Raw genomic sequence first — 15,889 nt, forward strand, 5'->3', positions numbered from 1 at the left:
GGGAGAGAGATTTTCAAGCATCCGTTCTCATTGGTGGCTCAACAGCACACCCACACCAGTTATATTTATTACCCTTCCATCCAGAGTTCCTTATTACTTCTTTTTGATAAGGATTACACTGTCCTTGTAAAAGGCGAGGACAAACAGGTGGGGCAGGTTGAAAACTGATGACGGTTGAAGGCACATTCTAATATCCAAGATACTGTGAAAGGATAAGGAGAGGATTTTGAATACGTCTGCAATAAATTTTGTTCCAAAAGGGTAAGATGATTTTTCTTAACCTATGTAATGTTTTTATTGTTTATTCAAAATCTTCAGATCCAAAAGAGATTGGAGGCCATTTTAGAAGTGTTGTGTAAGTTTAAATATTGACATTTTATGTGTAAGTTTTTTGAAGCAGGGTGGCATTTTTGTGTTCATGTCATCTGCACTGTTCGCTGTGATTACAGTGTAGTAAAGGTTCATTTTTCTTTGTGCACCAGTTATATTCATTTTTTTTCAAATATATTTTATTGACTTTTTAGCAAAGTATAGAAGAAATGTGAAAACATAACAAGAAAAGGAGAAATACATTGTTAGTATGCTAATACAAAACATTATCTAAGCAAGAAAGGAGACAATTGTCTGTAGCAAAACATTTGGACTATAATGCAATTTGTAAAGTTTGTACATATTGTTCCAAAGGGGCCCAGACTTTTCTCTTGGTGAATATTGTTCGACATTTTCCTGCCAAAGCAAACTCAAATTTTTGATGTTGTAGCACAGAATTCCACCAAAAATGAATATTTAATAAATGTGCAGATTACCAGTTTTGCAAAACATGTTTTTGAGCAATTGTGAGTAGGATGTCCAATAATTTTGCTTGAGAGTCCAATAAATTGAACTGCTGACAGCAGGGTTTAAAGATTATTATTGAAGGATAAGAAGAATCTTCTGTATAACACATGAGATTTCCTGCCAGAATTTAAATGTGAGGTTACATTCAAAAAGCACGTGAAGTAAGGTATCAACATGCTGAAAGCAACGCCTGCATTTATCTGAAGGAGTTCTGCATTAGCAAATTCGTGAGGTGTCCAGTTGGTTTTATGGTATAAGAAGTACATAGATTAAAGTATCAAAGCAGAGGACAAAGGTTTAATAAACTTTAGACCAAAATTGAGACCATTTTTCTTCTGATAATGTATGAGCTAAGTCTGCTCACCAGGTATTTTGAAGTACTAAGCTGAATGGAGACTTAATCAATTGTTTGTAAATATTGGATACAGTATGACAATTAACAAGTAAATTTAAAGCATTGGAAATTAGTGAAGGCATCTGATGCTACAATTGAGAAAAAAAAAGGTGACGTAGTGATACAATGACAAGTTGTAGTTTGCATCAGATGACAAGTTGCCATCTGAAGTTTGCAGAAGATAGCGGAGAGAATCTTTCTTTTAATTCTGAGAAAGACATGATTGTATTGTCTTTAGTTACTATATCTGAGATAGTCCAGATTCCCTTATCAATCCATTATTTCAAAAAGAAAGGAACTTTGTTTATTAATACATGAGGATTGTACCATAGTGACATACTAAGAGATAAAGTGAAGGGATGTGTTTGTAGCTTGTCCTACTCATTCATACATTTAACTATAGAAATTATTACTGGCTCAAGCCTATGAGATGGAAAGGAGGTAGAGGAGAGCAGAAGAGAAGGTTGAAAAGGATGTTTAATAGCTTCCTCCAACAACAACCAGATTGGTTTATAGTCACGATTTTGATATAACCAATTACAGCCTTTCTGAGAAATAAAGTATTTATGATAAGTGAGAAAATCAGGAAATAATACACCTCCAGAGTCTCTTGTACCTTTAAGTTTTTTAAGAGCAATTTTAGGCTCAAGTGTGATATTAAATAGATAAGGAGAGAGGTGGCAACCCTGTCTAGTGCCACGCTTAAGAGTGATTAGGTCTGACAAAGAGTTATTGGCAAAACCCTGGCAATGGGATTAGTATATAAAATTTTAATTTTTTTGAAGAAATTCAGGAGACAGCCAAACCAAGACAAAACTATAAAGAGGTACTCCCATTCCACCCTAGCAAAGGCCTTCTCTGCAACTAAAGAAAGGACCACGACAGGGTGAGAATCAGAAGCAGCTATATGAGAGATATAGAGAAATAAACGTGTATTATCGCTGATAAGTCTGCCTGGCACAAAATCAACCTGATTAGGATGTATGATTTTAGAGAGAATTTTTAAAATTCTATTAGCAAGAATTTTGGTATAGATTTTGTAATCTACATTTAGTAATGATATGAGACGATAGTTAGACACTAAAAGAGGGTCTTTATTAGGTTTGGGTATAACATTAATAATTGCCTCAGAAAATAAACTGTGCAAGCATGCAGATTATAAACAACTGTTTTACACGTTATAAATGCCTTTATTAATTCACATAAATATTATATCATACCAACACCTATTTTTATCACATCGTTATAACAATGTGATAAAAATAGGTGTTGGTATAATATAATATAATATAATATAATATTTATGTGAATTAATAAAGGCATTTATAACGTGTAAAACAGTTGTTTATAATTTGCATGACTAGATTGATACAACCAGTTATTGAGTGTGAACCTTGATTTAGTGTGGTTAGAAAATAAACTGTGAGACGTATTGTCGGGAGACATGCTATTAATGAGATTTGTAAGAATAGGAAAGAGATCCTTCTTAAACAATTTATAAAATTCAATGGGAATCCCATCTGGACCAGAGGTCTTTCCAATAGGGATGTCCTTTATAGCAGTTATAAGTTCTTGTTCAGTAATATCTGTTTGAAGAAAGTTAACATCATATGCTGACCATTGCGGTCTGTCCAAGAAGGACAGAAATCGTTTCATTGCATTATGTAAATTGGGAGATTCCGATTGATATAATTCAGAATAAAAAAGATAAAATGCTTTAGAAATATCTTTTATAGACATACCAATAGTATGGTTAGATAATTTAATAGGAGGGATTCTAACTTTAGATCTTTTTGCTAGTAGTTTACTACTTTTCTTTTTCAGCATAATGTTTAGAATGGAACTCAAAAATTTGTTGACCAGCTTTGATACTAAGCAATTTGTTTAATTTATATTTTAAATTACACAATGTATTGAGGAGAAGAATATTTTCTGTTTGCAAATAATTGTTTTCTGCGTCTTTAATTTGAGATTCAAGTTGAGTAATTTGAGCATTATCGTTTTTATTCTTATAAGTAGCTAAGGATATCAATTTACCCCGCAATGCCACTTTGAAAGCTTCCCAAATCATACTGTGCTGATTGTAGGGGAATTATTATTTAAAGAAAATTTCTCTATGAAATTCTTCAATTTTGGGTACACTTTCTCTTCAGCAAGAAGGCTGGGGTTTAATCTCAAAACTGGAGACTTATGAGGAGACAATTCTGTCCAGTTTAAAGTTAAGGAAACTGGGGCATGATCAGACACCACTATTGGTGAGATGAGGGTGGCATTTATTGCCTCAGCTAAAGAATTGGATATTAAAAAATAATCCAATCTAGAAAAACATTTACGGGGAGCAGAGTAAAATGTATACTCTCTGGAAGTGGGATTGCACAATCTCTAGGGATCAATTAGGTGAACCTGATTTATAAAGGTGATGGATGATTTAGAAGGTAATAATTTAGTTTGTGAATGTCTGTCAAGCCAATAATCCAGAGGGATGTTAAAATCACCAGACATTATAATAGTGTTAAGTGAAAATTTAAAGTTATTCTGAGCCATAACAATACAAAGAGAAATATCTATAGGATTTGATTAGTCCAAAACAGAGATTAATTAGGTAATGTGGATCAAAACATATTTGGCATAGCTGACAGAGAAAAGAAAAAACGGCATAAAGAACTATCCTTATTTTCGAAGGAGAAGGGCGGCCAAAAAGTGATACAAAAGGCAGATGGGCGACCCCGTGAAAGAAGGTTGGCAAATCCAATAATCAAAACCGGGCCGTAAGCGCGTCCTCAATGCAAGGATGTTCATTTACGGTTGCCCCCACAGGGGGCGTGTTATGGGCGGTGTTACATGATGGGCGCCCCCAGCGTATAATGGCTTGCAAAATGGTTTCGCATGGGTCAGAACTTGGGCGTTTTTAATTAGACCTGAAATAAAAGCGACCACAGTAAGGGGGAAGTTGTCTTTAGACCCATTAGCGATTTTGTGGAGTTGGAGCATGGCAAGGTCGTTGTTGGGAGAGCTGAATTGTTGTTTGTAGAGAAAGCTGAGAGTTTGTTGAGTAACTGTTACCTTTGTCTGTGTGCTGTGGTCAGAACATTTTCAGCCTCATTTGTGTTTTACCTTTTCACCTTTCCCTACCTACCCCTTCTAGCCCCCAAACCCAGACACCACTACTCCTTCCTCTATCTCCCCCATCCCTCTCCATTCACTGCCCCCAAGTTCATATTTCATTCCCTTACCTGTGTGTAGTCTCTGTTTGTCTCTTTGTCCTGTGTACTGCTGCACCATGTTTGTGCAGACTGCTTGGAGAGTGATTGGCTAGAGGGTGTGGCAGGAGTGCTTGCAGTATGGCTCTGCTGTGTGTGACTGCATTGTTTGTCAGTGGTGGCAGAGTGAGTATCAGCTTCTGTTTGTTGCTGCTGTGTTTCACCAACTTGGAAGGGAGAGGTGAGCACTGGTGTCACTGCATTGCACCTGTAGTGTGGGGAAATGGAGGCACTACATGCACAGGTGGCTTACATGTTGGAGGAAGAGGGGAGGCACCGCAGGAGGTACTCACGCCCCAGAGTTTTCAGGCCCTGTAGCAGTTTCCTAGATCTCACTGACTTGCAGTGTCTCAATAGGTGCCACATTGATAGGGCTGCCATTCAGCACCTTTTTGACCAGCTCCAACCCCTCCTGCAGACCAGGACCCGTAGGAACAACCCCATCTCTGTGCACCTAAAGATCACTGCTTCTCTCTCTTTTCTGGCCACTGGGGCTTTCCAGTCTGTCCTAGCTGTGAACACGGGTCTCACCCAGCCTTCCATTTCTAACTGCCTCACCCAGTTCCTTGATGCCTTCCTTACCCACATCTCTTAGTACAACACCTTCCCCACCCCACCCCACCCCCCCCGGCCCTGCAGAACAACATGGCTGACTTCAACGCCGTAGCTCGCTTCCCCTCGGTCATAGGCGCCATTGACCACACATGTCGCACTCAGACCCCCCCCCCCGGGCACGAGAGGCCACTTATAGGAACAGGAAAGCATTCCACTCACTCAATATGCAAGTTGTGTGTGAAGCCCAGGGGGAGATTCTAGACATGTGTGCCCAATACCCAGGTTCAACCCATGATGCCTACATATTGCAGCACTCAGGAATCTTCCGCAGGTTTGACCGAGGGGAGATCAACGGCGGATGGCTCCTAGGTAAGTGCAGCATGGATCTGCCCAAACTATACCTCCTCCAACAGGCAGCCCTCAGCACTGTCTCCCTCCAGCTCACTCCACAACCCACTATTCCCCCCCCACCTCCACAAGGTACCCGCTCCAAACAATACACACTCATCTTTCTCATCCTGCTTCTCTTCAAAGGTGACAGAGGCTACCCACAGTGGAGTTGGCTCATGACCCCCATAGTGCACCCACAAAGAAGGTCAGAGGAGAACTACAACAGTAGACATCGGATCACCTGTGGCATCATCGAGTGCACCTTTGGACTACTTAAGAACAGGTTCCGATGTCTGGATCGTTCTGGAGGGGAGCTCCAGTACAGCCCGCAAAAGGTGGCAAAAATATTCCTGGCCTGCTGCATGCTACATAATTTGGCAATGCACCAAGGACAGGCCCTCCCAGAAGAGCCACAGCCACCAGAGCAGCAGGCCCCAGATGAAGAGGATGATGAGCTCCCTCCACCTCCCGCCCACAGAGCAGAGCAGAGTGCACACCAGCACTGGGGGTCAGAGCCAAGCAAAGACTCATCAAGACATGTTTTCTGTGAGAGTAAGTTGACATTTATTTATATCACACAATATTAACACACCAACACCACCACCACCCCCTCCCACCACCATCACCCACTCTGTGCATATTCCCCTCCCTCCAACCCTCACCCCCCAGCATATCCCATCACTTTCCATGCCCCCTCCCCTGGCCCCGTCCCTATCCCCTCCTACCCCTCCCACCTTCCTTTGCAACTGGTGCTGCAGGGGAACTTTGTTGAGAGTCCTCTGATGAGTTCCCACTCTCCTCCTCTGTGTCCACAAGGCAGTCTGCTGCCTGGGCTGCCCTATGGAAGTCCGGCCACTTTGCGCTCTGTGGCTTGCCCTGCAACCTGGGCACAGGACCCAGAAGGGGAGCTGGTGTGGTGGCTGCTGGACCAGTGACTGGGGAGGCTGAGGATCTCAAGCTCCACTTCTTAGCAGGTTGTTGCTATGCAGTGGTGGAAGTCGACGCCAGTTGTTGTTGCTGCTGCAGGGCCGGATTAGGTGCTCTCAGGTCACGGCGTAGGCCCTTGATGCTGTGCTCTAGCCATTGGAGCTGCTGTATCACACCACGTTGGGCCTGTACCACTTCCTGTTGCACCTGGAGCGCTTCCCGTTGGGCCTGGAGCACTTCCCGTTGCATAACATAAAAATATTAAAAAAAAAAAAATTTAAAGGTTACAATTAAAAAAATGGAGATTTTTGACCAATGATAATACTGGAGTCTATGAAGAGCCGGCACTTAGAAATTTTATCTGCTACCGAGCGAAGACTTTTGAGGTCTTTCCCTCCATTAATTAAAAGAATTAAATTTAAATAAGCCTCACGGTGAGAAATATTATAAGGAGATTATATTCTCAGCTCAGCACTTTGTTAAATATTATCTCAGCTAGAGTAGGCATGGATAAACATGTCCTGCTGCAGTATGTGTGTGTGTGTGTGTGTGAGTGAGACTAACAAGTTAGTTACTTCTTCCATTGAAGGCCAAGTTGAAAAGCCAAGCTTTCACCTACTTCCAAAAATAGAGATAGTCTTGTGTTAAATGGAGCCTTTCAGGAAGCGCATTCCAGAGTGTGGAGGCTATTTCGGAGAAGGCTCGCTTGCGGGTATTTCATTGTGTAATGTCTTTTGGAAAGGGTGTGGTTAGTGATAGTCCTTGAGAGGACCTTAGTGTCCTTGGCGGTGTGTGGAGGATTATCCTATTTTTCAGGTACTCAGGGCCATTTCCTTTCAGGGCCTTGAAGATCAGACAGAGTTTTAAATTTAGTGTCATGTCCCCTACCTCAATGCAAGCGGCATCCTCGGGCTGCGCGGGGTCCCGTCAACATGCACACTTGACTGGCACGGCCCTGAGCCATGTGTGTGTAGTTCTTCTCTGGCTGCAGGCTCCTTGATTGCTTTGCTTCCACGCACCTGGCTCTGCTCTCTCTCTGCCTGGCTTCCAAGCTCCTTGATTACTTTGCATCCACCCACCTGGGTCTGCTCTCTCTCTCTCTGCCTGGCTTCCCTTGCTTCTCTCCTATTGGTCTTCCGGTTCCTCCTTCCCCTGCTCTTGTCCTATGGCTGTGCTCCTTCTCCCTGCTGGTCCCTGCTGATGTCAGATGCCAGCACTTTATCAGTTGAGCTCTTCCTGGACTCCATGCTTCGGCTTCTACTTTGGTAGGTGTTTCTTGCTCAGTAGTGTGCTTCTTCTCTACTTTGTCCCTCGTTGCTGACTTTGCCTGTGCCTGGATTACTCTATTGCCTGCTGCCTGCCTACTGACTTTGCCTGTACCTGAATTACTCTCTTGACCTGCTGCCTGCCTACTGACTTTGCCTGTACCTGGATTACTCTCTTGCCTGCTGCCTGCCTACTGACTTTGCCTGTACCTGGATTACTCTCTTGACCTGCTGCCTGCCTATTGACTTTACCTGTGCCTGGATTTCTCCCTTGCCTGCTGCCTGCCTATTGGCTTTGCCTGTACCTGGATCACTCTCTTGCCTGCTGCCTGTCTGGCCGTTACGTTCACCACCCCGCTTCCTGCTCTATCTCGTAAGTCCTGCAGGCCGCCCGCACCTAGGGGCTCAACCTCTGGGGAATGGCAGTCAGCGCAGGTGAAACCCAGGGTTGTTCGGCCGCCAAGCAGAACCTGGTCCGAGTACCAGGCTCAGCAACGCTCTACTTGGTACAAGAACTCACAAGTCTGACATTCAGCCCTGTGTTGTACTAGTAGTATACTGTTTTTTTAATTGAATCCATTTGAATGATTAGTTGTTAGACAAAAAAACTGCTCTTGAACCATTAAAAAAACATTTCAGGTTCTTGCTAGACATTAAGGAGGAGATTCTATGTATGGCACCTAAACACTTGGCGCTGACATCAGTGCCGACTAAGCATATTCTATAATTGGTGCCTAAATCTTATAGAATACACTTAGTTGATATCTCAGTGGCCTAAAACTACACTCATCCATTTACACCAACGAAAATGTGGTATAAATCCTGGCGTGTGGATTTAGGCGCACCGAGTCATATTCTATAACTATGCGTGGAAATTTCAGAATGCCCATGAAATACCCATTTCCTGCCTATAACCACGTCCCTTTTTGCTTGTTCGCATTAGAAGTTCAGTGCACTTCATTAAAGAATTCTAATCAGTGGCAATTAGTGCTCATTATTGCTTGTTAAGAGCTGTTATCAACACTAATTAACTTAAGTCAATTAAGTTACGTGAATTCTTGTAGAATCCACGCCGATTTCAGCACGAATCTCTAGGCATGCTATATAGAATCCGGGGGGTAAGGGGCCCTTTTACAACACCTCAGTAGAGCTACTGTGGTATTGTTACACATCAATCTGGCAATATCGCTGGCTTACTGAGGGTGCTGGCGGTAGTGCTGCCCCCAGCATGCACCATTTCTGGTGCAATGTAAATCTTTTTTTTACCACAAGGGGCTTACCCAGTGGTAATCGGGCAGTGCCGCATGCTGCCCAGTCACCGCTGGGTTAGTGCAGGGACCTTACTGACTCCTAAATATGAGATTGTAAGGGCTCCTCTAGAAATAGCCACAAGGCAAGTGTGCATGTACCGCATAGCCATTTCCTCTTTTTGGCCTTTACCTGCTGCGGTAAAAGGGGCCTCGGTACACAGCAAATCCATGCGCCAATGTTAATGCAATGCCTCTTTTACCGCAGCTTGGTAAAAGGAGCCCTTAATGATCCAAAGTAAAAATTCCTTTATGAAATCAGTCTATCCCCAAAATAGTGACCATTAATTGTAATCTTAGGATGACCCCAAATAGGTGTATATATAGAAGAGTCACTAGGAATATCCATAAGCTTATCTAGTTCTAGAGTACATAGATGATATGAAGAAATTTTAATATTTGAGGTAAGCTGATTGGGTAGAAATAAAATTAAATAATTTGGAATCAAATAATAGCTCTATAATTTCACCACCAGTCATGTTGGGTATATATTGAAGTATCTTGTAACCAGTAGCACGCTTGTTGTGTAATAAATGCTTTGTGGAAAGGCAGAAAATCTAGAAAAGCCACTCCCACTAGATCTTTTGGATTTTTAAAATGTTCTAAGAGCTATTGTAGGCATCTTAGAAGCCCAAAGGAATTGTGAAAGTGCCTTCCCTTTATTAATCAAATTACACTGGCTTCCCATCAAAGTGAGAATCACCTTCAAATTATGTACTTTTATCTTTCAAATCCTAAATGGCACAGCTCCAGACTACATGGTACTATTAATAAACTTACCTCAAAGAAACACTAAATATAAGGCAAGAAACTATCTCAGACTACACGTCCCAAATTGCAAAAATGTGATCTACAAAACTGTCCACTCTACAGACTTCACTTACCTAGGAACCAAATGATGGAACTCCTTACCACTCAAAATAAGAAATATACACGAATATACTAGATTCCGCAAAATCTTCAAATCGTTCCTATTCAAACCAACCCTCACAAAGAACAACCATATCTCGAACAACTAATTATTACCTGAATTGGTTATTACTCTATTTACCATTAGCTTTCTCTTTGCTTCATGCACAATTTCTCATTCATAATACATTTTCTAAATGTTAAACATCCACAGCTATCCCAGTATGTTTATGATACTGTATTGTAAAATTACTACTACTACTATTTAGCATTTCTATAGTGCTACAAGGCGTACGCAGCGCTGCACAAACATAGAAGAAAGACAGTCCCTGCTCAAAGAGCTTACAATCTAATAGACAAAAAATAAAGTAATCAAATCAATTAATGTGTACATGAAGGAGCAGAGGAGGGTAGGTGGAGGCGAGTGGTTACGAGTCAAAAGCAATGTTAAAGAGGTGGGCTTTCAGTCTAGATTTAAAGGTGGCCAAGGATGGGGCAAGACATAGGGGCTCAGGAAGTTTATTCCAGGCGTAGGGTGCAGCAAGACAGAAGGCACAAAATCTGGAGTTGGCAGTAGTGGAGAAGGGAACAGATAAGAAGGATTTAATCATGGAGCGGAGTGCACGGGAAGGGGTGTAGGGAAGGACGAGTGTGGAGAGATACTGGGGAGCAGCAGAGTGAGTACATTTATAGGTTAGTAGAAGAAGTTTGAACAGGATGCGAAAACAGATAGGGAGCCAGTGAAGCGACTTGAGGAGAGGGGTAGTATAAGTAAAGCGACCCAGGCGGAAGACGAGACGGGCAGCAGAGTTTTGAACCGATTGGAGAGGGGAGAGGTGACTAAGTGGGAGGCCAGCAAGAAGCAGATTGCAGTAGTCTAAACGAGAGGTGACAAGGGTGTGGATGAGGGTTTTGGTAGAGTGCTCGGAAAGAAAGGGGCAGATTTTACGGATGTTGTAGAGAAAGAAACAACAGGTCTTGGCGATCTGCTGGATATGAGCAGAGAAGGAGAGAGAAGAGTCAAAGATGACCCCAAGGTTTTGAGGTGAGGAGACAGGGAGAATGAGAGAGCCATCAACAGAAATAGAATACGGGGGGAGTGGGGAGCTGGGTTTGGGGGGGAAAATGAGAAGCTCGGTTTTGGTCATGTTTAATTTCAGGTAGCGTTGAGACATCCAGACAGCAATGTCAGACAAACACGCTGAAACTTTGGTTTGGATGCAAGGTGAGATATCAGGGGTAGAAAGGTAGATTTGGGAGTCATCAGCATAGAGATGGTAGGAAAAGCCATGGGATGATATTAATGAACCAAGGGAAGAAGTGTAGATAGAAAAGAGGAGGGGACCAAGAACAGAACCCTGAGGTACGCCGACAGGCAGAGGGATAGAAGTAGAAGAGGATCCACCAGAGTGAACACTAAAGTTGTGGAGGGAGAGGTAGGAAGAGAACCAGGAAAGGACAGAGCCCTGGAATCCAAGTGAGGACAGGGTATCGAGGAGTATGCTGTGATCGACAGTGTCAAAAGCAGCGGAAAGATCAAGAAGAATGAGGATGGAATAGAGACCTCTGGATTTAGCCAGTAATAGGTCATTGGAGACTTTAGTAAGCGCAGTTTCAGTTGAGTGGAGAGGGCGAAAACCAGATTGTAGTGGGTCAAGAATAGCATGTGAGGATTGGATTGGATTCTTACCACAAATTACTTTCTTTTGCATTATTCTTTGTTATGTATCCTATCGTATCGAATTCCCACTGCAGCTCCTTGTGACTCTGGGCATGTCACTTAACTCTCCATTGCCCCTGGTACAAAATAAGTACCTGAATATATGTAAACCGTTTTGAATGTAGTTGTAAAAAAAAAAACCTCAGAAAGGTGGTATATCAAGTCCCATTTTCCTTCCCTTCCCTATACTGTTTAATGTAAGCAACATTGAACTCAAACTTGTTTGGTATAATGTGGGATATAAATGCCACAAATAAATAAATAAATTTATCTAGCTGCTTGTGAAAGGATCCATAAAAAGTATAGGCATTATGCTCAGAATGAAGTTAATCTTCGGCATAATCATCTTTTAATCACCTCTAGGCGCCCCCACCATGTAAGATGGAGGGGATTCCATGACATTAGTAGGTCTTTAACCACATTTAATATTTTTCGAGTTAATATCAGTGGTGGAATCTAAGTTAGGGAGAAGATCTAAGCCCATGTATCTTAGACCTTTTGAGGACCATAGTAGGCCATATGATGTTACTGTGTCTGGGGATGCATGAAATTTAAGAGGATTACTTCTGTTTTTGGTTTATTAATTTTTTATCTTGAGAATTTTGCATAGATGTCTACTAGATGAATAGGGATAGACAAATATGGTTTGGAGAAGAACAGCATGATGTCATCTGCATATGCAGCTGCTTTGAATTCTAAGGAATTTATTTGAATTAACTTCTTTGTCTTGTCTAAAGGCAATGAGGAGAAGTTCCAGGGTAATATTAAATAGGAAGGAAGACAAGGAACATCCTTGACAGGTGCCTCTTTTTAATTAGATATATTTTTATAGAGAATTGTTAACCAATATTCTAGCAGTTGGATTATTATAGAGGATTTTAATTTTATTTATATATGAATCAGGGCACCAAACCACTTCAAAGTTGTAAATAGGAAATTCCATTCCACCCTGTCAAAAGCCTTCTCGGCATCTATTGATATGGCTATCACAGGGTGGAGTGCAGACTTTGAAATGATGGAGAGTTGGTGGAAAAGGCGTGCATTGTCAGTTATGAGTCTATGAGGCTTAAACCAACCTGATTAGGATGAATAATAGATCCAAGTATTTTCTTAAGCCTATTGGACAGAAGCTTGGCCAAAATTTTATAATCAGTGTTAAGAAGAAAAATTGGTCTACAGTTTGACATTGCAATAGGGTCTTTTTTGGTTTGGGTAGAATTATGATAACAGCTTCCGAGAATCTATTTGATGTGTTGTTGTCTATTTCTAATTCTTGAAACAGATCTTTTAAATATGGTAATACAAGTCTTTTAAATAATTTATAAAACTTTCCCATTAGACCATCTGGGCAGATGCTTTACCTGATTTTAATTGGTGAATAGATTCAAGAATTTCCAGCTCTGTAATATTTATTTTAGATCATTTATACCCCGCTTTTTGCCACTAAAGCAGCCCCAGAGCGGCTTACAATGAACTAATGAAAAGAATTACAACAACAGTTGGAGGCAGAAGGAAGGGAAGGGAAGATAAATACAAAATATAAAGAAATAAATAAGCAGCAGGTAGGGGAAGGAAGAGAAAGTAAAGAGAAATTAGTCCAGAATCAGATCTTGACTTGCCGAGACACAGAACATCAGATTTTGTGACCAGGAGGAAACAACTGGGAAGGCAAAAAGATGAAGTCCCATCATGGCTAGGAGCCGGTCTCCAACTTCTCCAATCAGTCAGACAAACAATGAAGGCGGAAGTAGTGCAGTGCAGGAGGCAGTCTCAAACTACGAATGGCCGAGAAGCTTATCAGCAGGAAAAAGCTCTTCAGCTATTAGTCCATTCTAGAAGAGGCAGTACAGGTCGAGGGGTGAAATGAAGAGGGTGACGACGATACCAAGAGACAACGCCGGGAGAAATTGTCCCCACTGCAAAAGTGCATGGGACAGGCCTCAGATAGCCAGCGGTTGGGCTGCAGGAACGTTGGTGAAGAGCAGGGCAGACTAGGCTAGGCAACGGTTCAGCCCACCTTCTATACCACCACTCCGTGCTCCACTCCCGCTGACAGGATCGTGACTCCGCAGCCGCCGGGGCACCTCCCGTGTCGCAATCACCCGGCCATCCTGCGACGGGACCGCTGATGAACCCCGCACAGTGCCCCACAGATGAGTCATCCCGCGGCACTGCAGGCCTGAACGCCGACCCTCCCAGCATCAGTCACCCTCAGTGTTGCTGATGGTGAGAGAAAAGCAAGTAGGAACAGACCCAAAGACGATCAGAGCTCCGAGGCGACCCAGACGAGGTATTAGCCGAAAAGATTTGGATAGACCGCAGCCAGGCAACGGACCGTTACGGCGATGGCATCTGGAGCCAACGGCTCCTGCGTCCGCTATACGGTGGCCATTTTGCATATGATAGGTGACTGAAGATTTTTTTATTTCTCCTTCAGACCAAGTTGGAATATTAAGACCTCTAGCTCTGTATGTGAATATGATGCTTCAGATTTATATAGATCTGAATAGAAATCATGAAAAGTTGGTAAAATATCTGGAGTTTTAGTGAAACTAATATTTTGATATTTAAGTAGACCAGAAAAAAAGCACAAAGGGCTCTCACGAATGGAACAAGTGTGCTTTATTGGGGTCATTAATAAAACTTAGGCTCATTAATAAAGCACACTTGCTCCATTCATGAGAGCCCTTTGTGCTTTTTTCTGGACTGCTTGTACTGTGTCCTTTGACCCTCTCCATTGTATGATGTTTAAGTAGAGGAAGGAATCTGTGTTTGTTGCTGTTTTCTTTTAAGGTTATTTGATAGCATATACATTTGTTTTGCTCTGCATAACATGATCTTTTCTAAAGAAAATTTCTAAAGAAATATCTCATGTCCTGCTTTTAAACTCCATATTTTATTCTATTCGTATTTTATTTATTTATTTGTTGCATTTGTATCCCACATTTTCCCACCTCTTTGCAGGCTCAATGTGATTTACATGGTACCGTAATCGGCGTTGACCGATTCAGGTATGAACAAATACAAGGTGTAAGTAATATCAAGTTGATATTATGGTAGAGTGAGATACATGTATGCTAAAGACAGCTGGGGAGAACATCATTAGGGAAAGGAAGAGTTAGTACATGTCCGTTACGATCTTTGGTTACGTTGTGTCGCAAATGTCCAGGTTTTTTATGTTGGGTCAGTGGGGCATGCCCTTCTGAACAGTTCTGTTTTTAGTGCTTTCTGGAAATTCAAGTGGTCGAGTGTGGTTTTTACTGCTTTTGGTAGTGTGTTCCGACTTATACGGTCTGTGCCAGAGCTGGTGGTGGGAGGCGGGACTGGTAGTTGGGAGGCGAGGATAGTGCTGGGCAGACTTATACAGTCTGTGCCAGAGCTGGTGGTGAGAGGCGGGGTTGGGGGTTGGGAGGCGGGGATAGGGCTGGCCAGACTTATACGGTTTTTGCCCTGAAGAGGACAATACAAATAAAAAAGTAGCACATATGAATTTATCTTCTTGGGCAGACTGGATGGACCGTGCAGGTCTTTTTCTGCCGTCATCTACTATGTTACTATGTTACTATGTTCCACAGTTGTGTGCTCAGGTAGGAAAATCTGGATACGTAAGTGGATTTGTATTTGAGTCCTTTGCTGCTTGGGTAGTGGAGGTTTAGGTATGATCGTGCTGATTTTATGGTGTTTCTGAGTGGCATGTCAATGAGGTCTGTCATGTATCCCCGTGCCTCGCCGTAGATGATTTTGTGCACTGTCGTGCAGATTTTGAATACGATGCGTTCCTTAATTGGAAGCCAGTGCAATTTTTAGCAGAGTGGTTTGGCACTGTCAAAACGTGTTTTTCCAAATATAAGCCTTGCTGCTGTGTTTTGGGCAGTTTGAAGTTTCTTTATGATTTTTGTGGCATAATTGATGTGGAAGGGCATTTATTTTTTACCAGCGGCCAGGGAGCATGATGAATCACTTAACCAATTTTCTTATTTTTTTAATTTATTTGCAATAACTTTCTATACTGCTCTAGCTGATGGCCAGAACAGAGGGGAGTATAAGTTAAAAAAATAGGAAACAAGAAAAGAACTCCATTAATGTACAGGAAAGCAGGGTGTTAAGTTTAGAGACATAAGCATTACAAAAAGAGCGCAAAGCAAACATACAAGGACAGGGTCGAAGGGTAACACTGGTAATTTTAGCAAATTGTTTCACCAAAAGTTAAGCGGAAAAGCCAGGTTTTCAGCTCAATTGTAAAATCCTTAAAAGAGGAATTGCTACGGAGAGAACGGGGGAGATTGTTCCAGGAATGAGGAGCCAAGAAGAAGAATGTGCTGTGA

At 42.1% G+C, this 15,889-nt stretch overlaps 1 protein-coding gene across 1 annotated transcript in view; it reads left to right on the plus strand.

The window, feature by feature from the left end:
- The first annotated feature begins 201 nt into the window (after positions 1–201).
- The window catches only part of LOC115463681 (alpha-1,4-N-acetylglucosaminyltransferase-like), a 120,632-nt gene continuing 104,944 nt past the window's right edge, over positions 202–15,889 (plus strand). The window contains exon 1 of the mRNA XM_030194399.1: positions 202–261. The gene's annotated coding sequence lies outside the window, so the exon portion shown is untranslated. The remainder of the gene's footprint in view (positions 262–15,889) is intronic.

This window comes from Microcaecilia unicolor, chromosome 2 (assembly GCF_901765095.1).
Source record: "Microcaecilia unicolor chromosome 2, aMicUni1.1, whole genome shotgun sequence".
In the NCBI taxonomy this organism is placed as follows: Eukaryota; Metazoa; Chordata; class Amphibia; order Gymnophiona; family Siphonopidae; genus Microcaecilia; species Microcaecilia unicolor.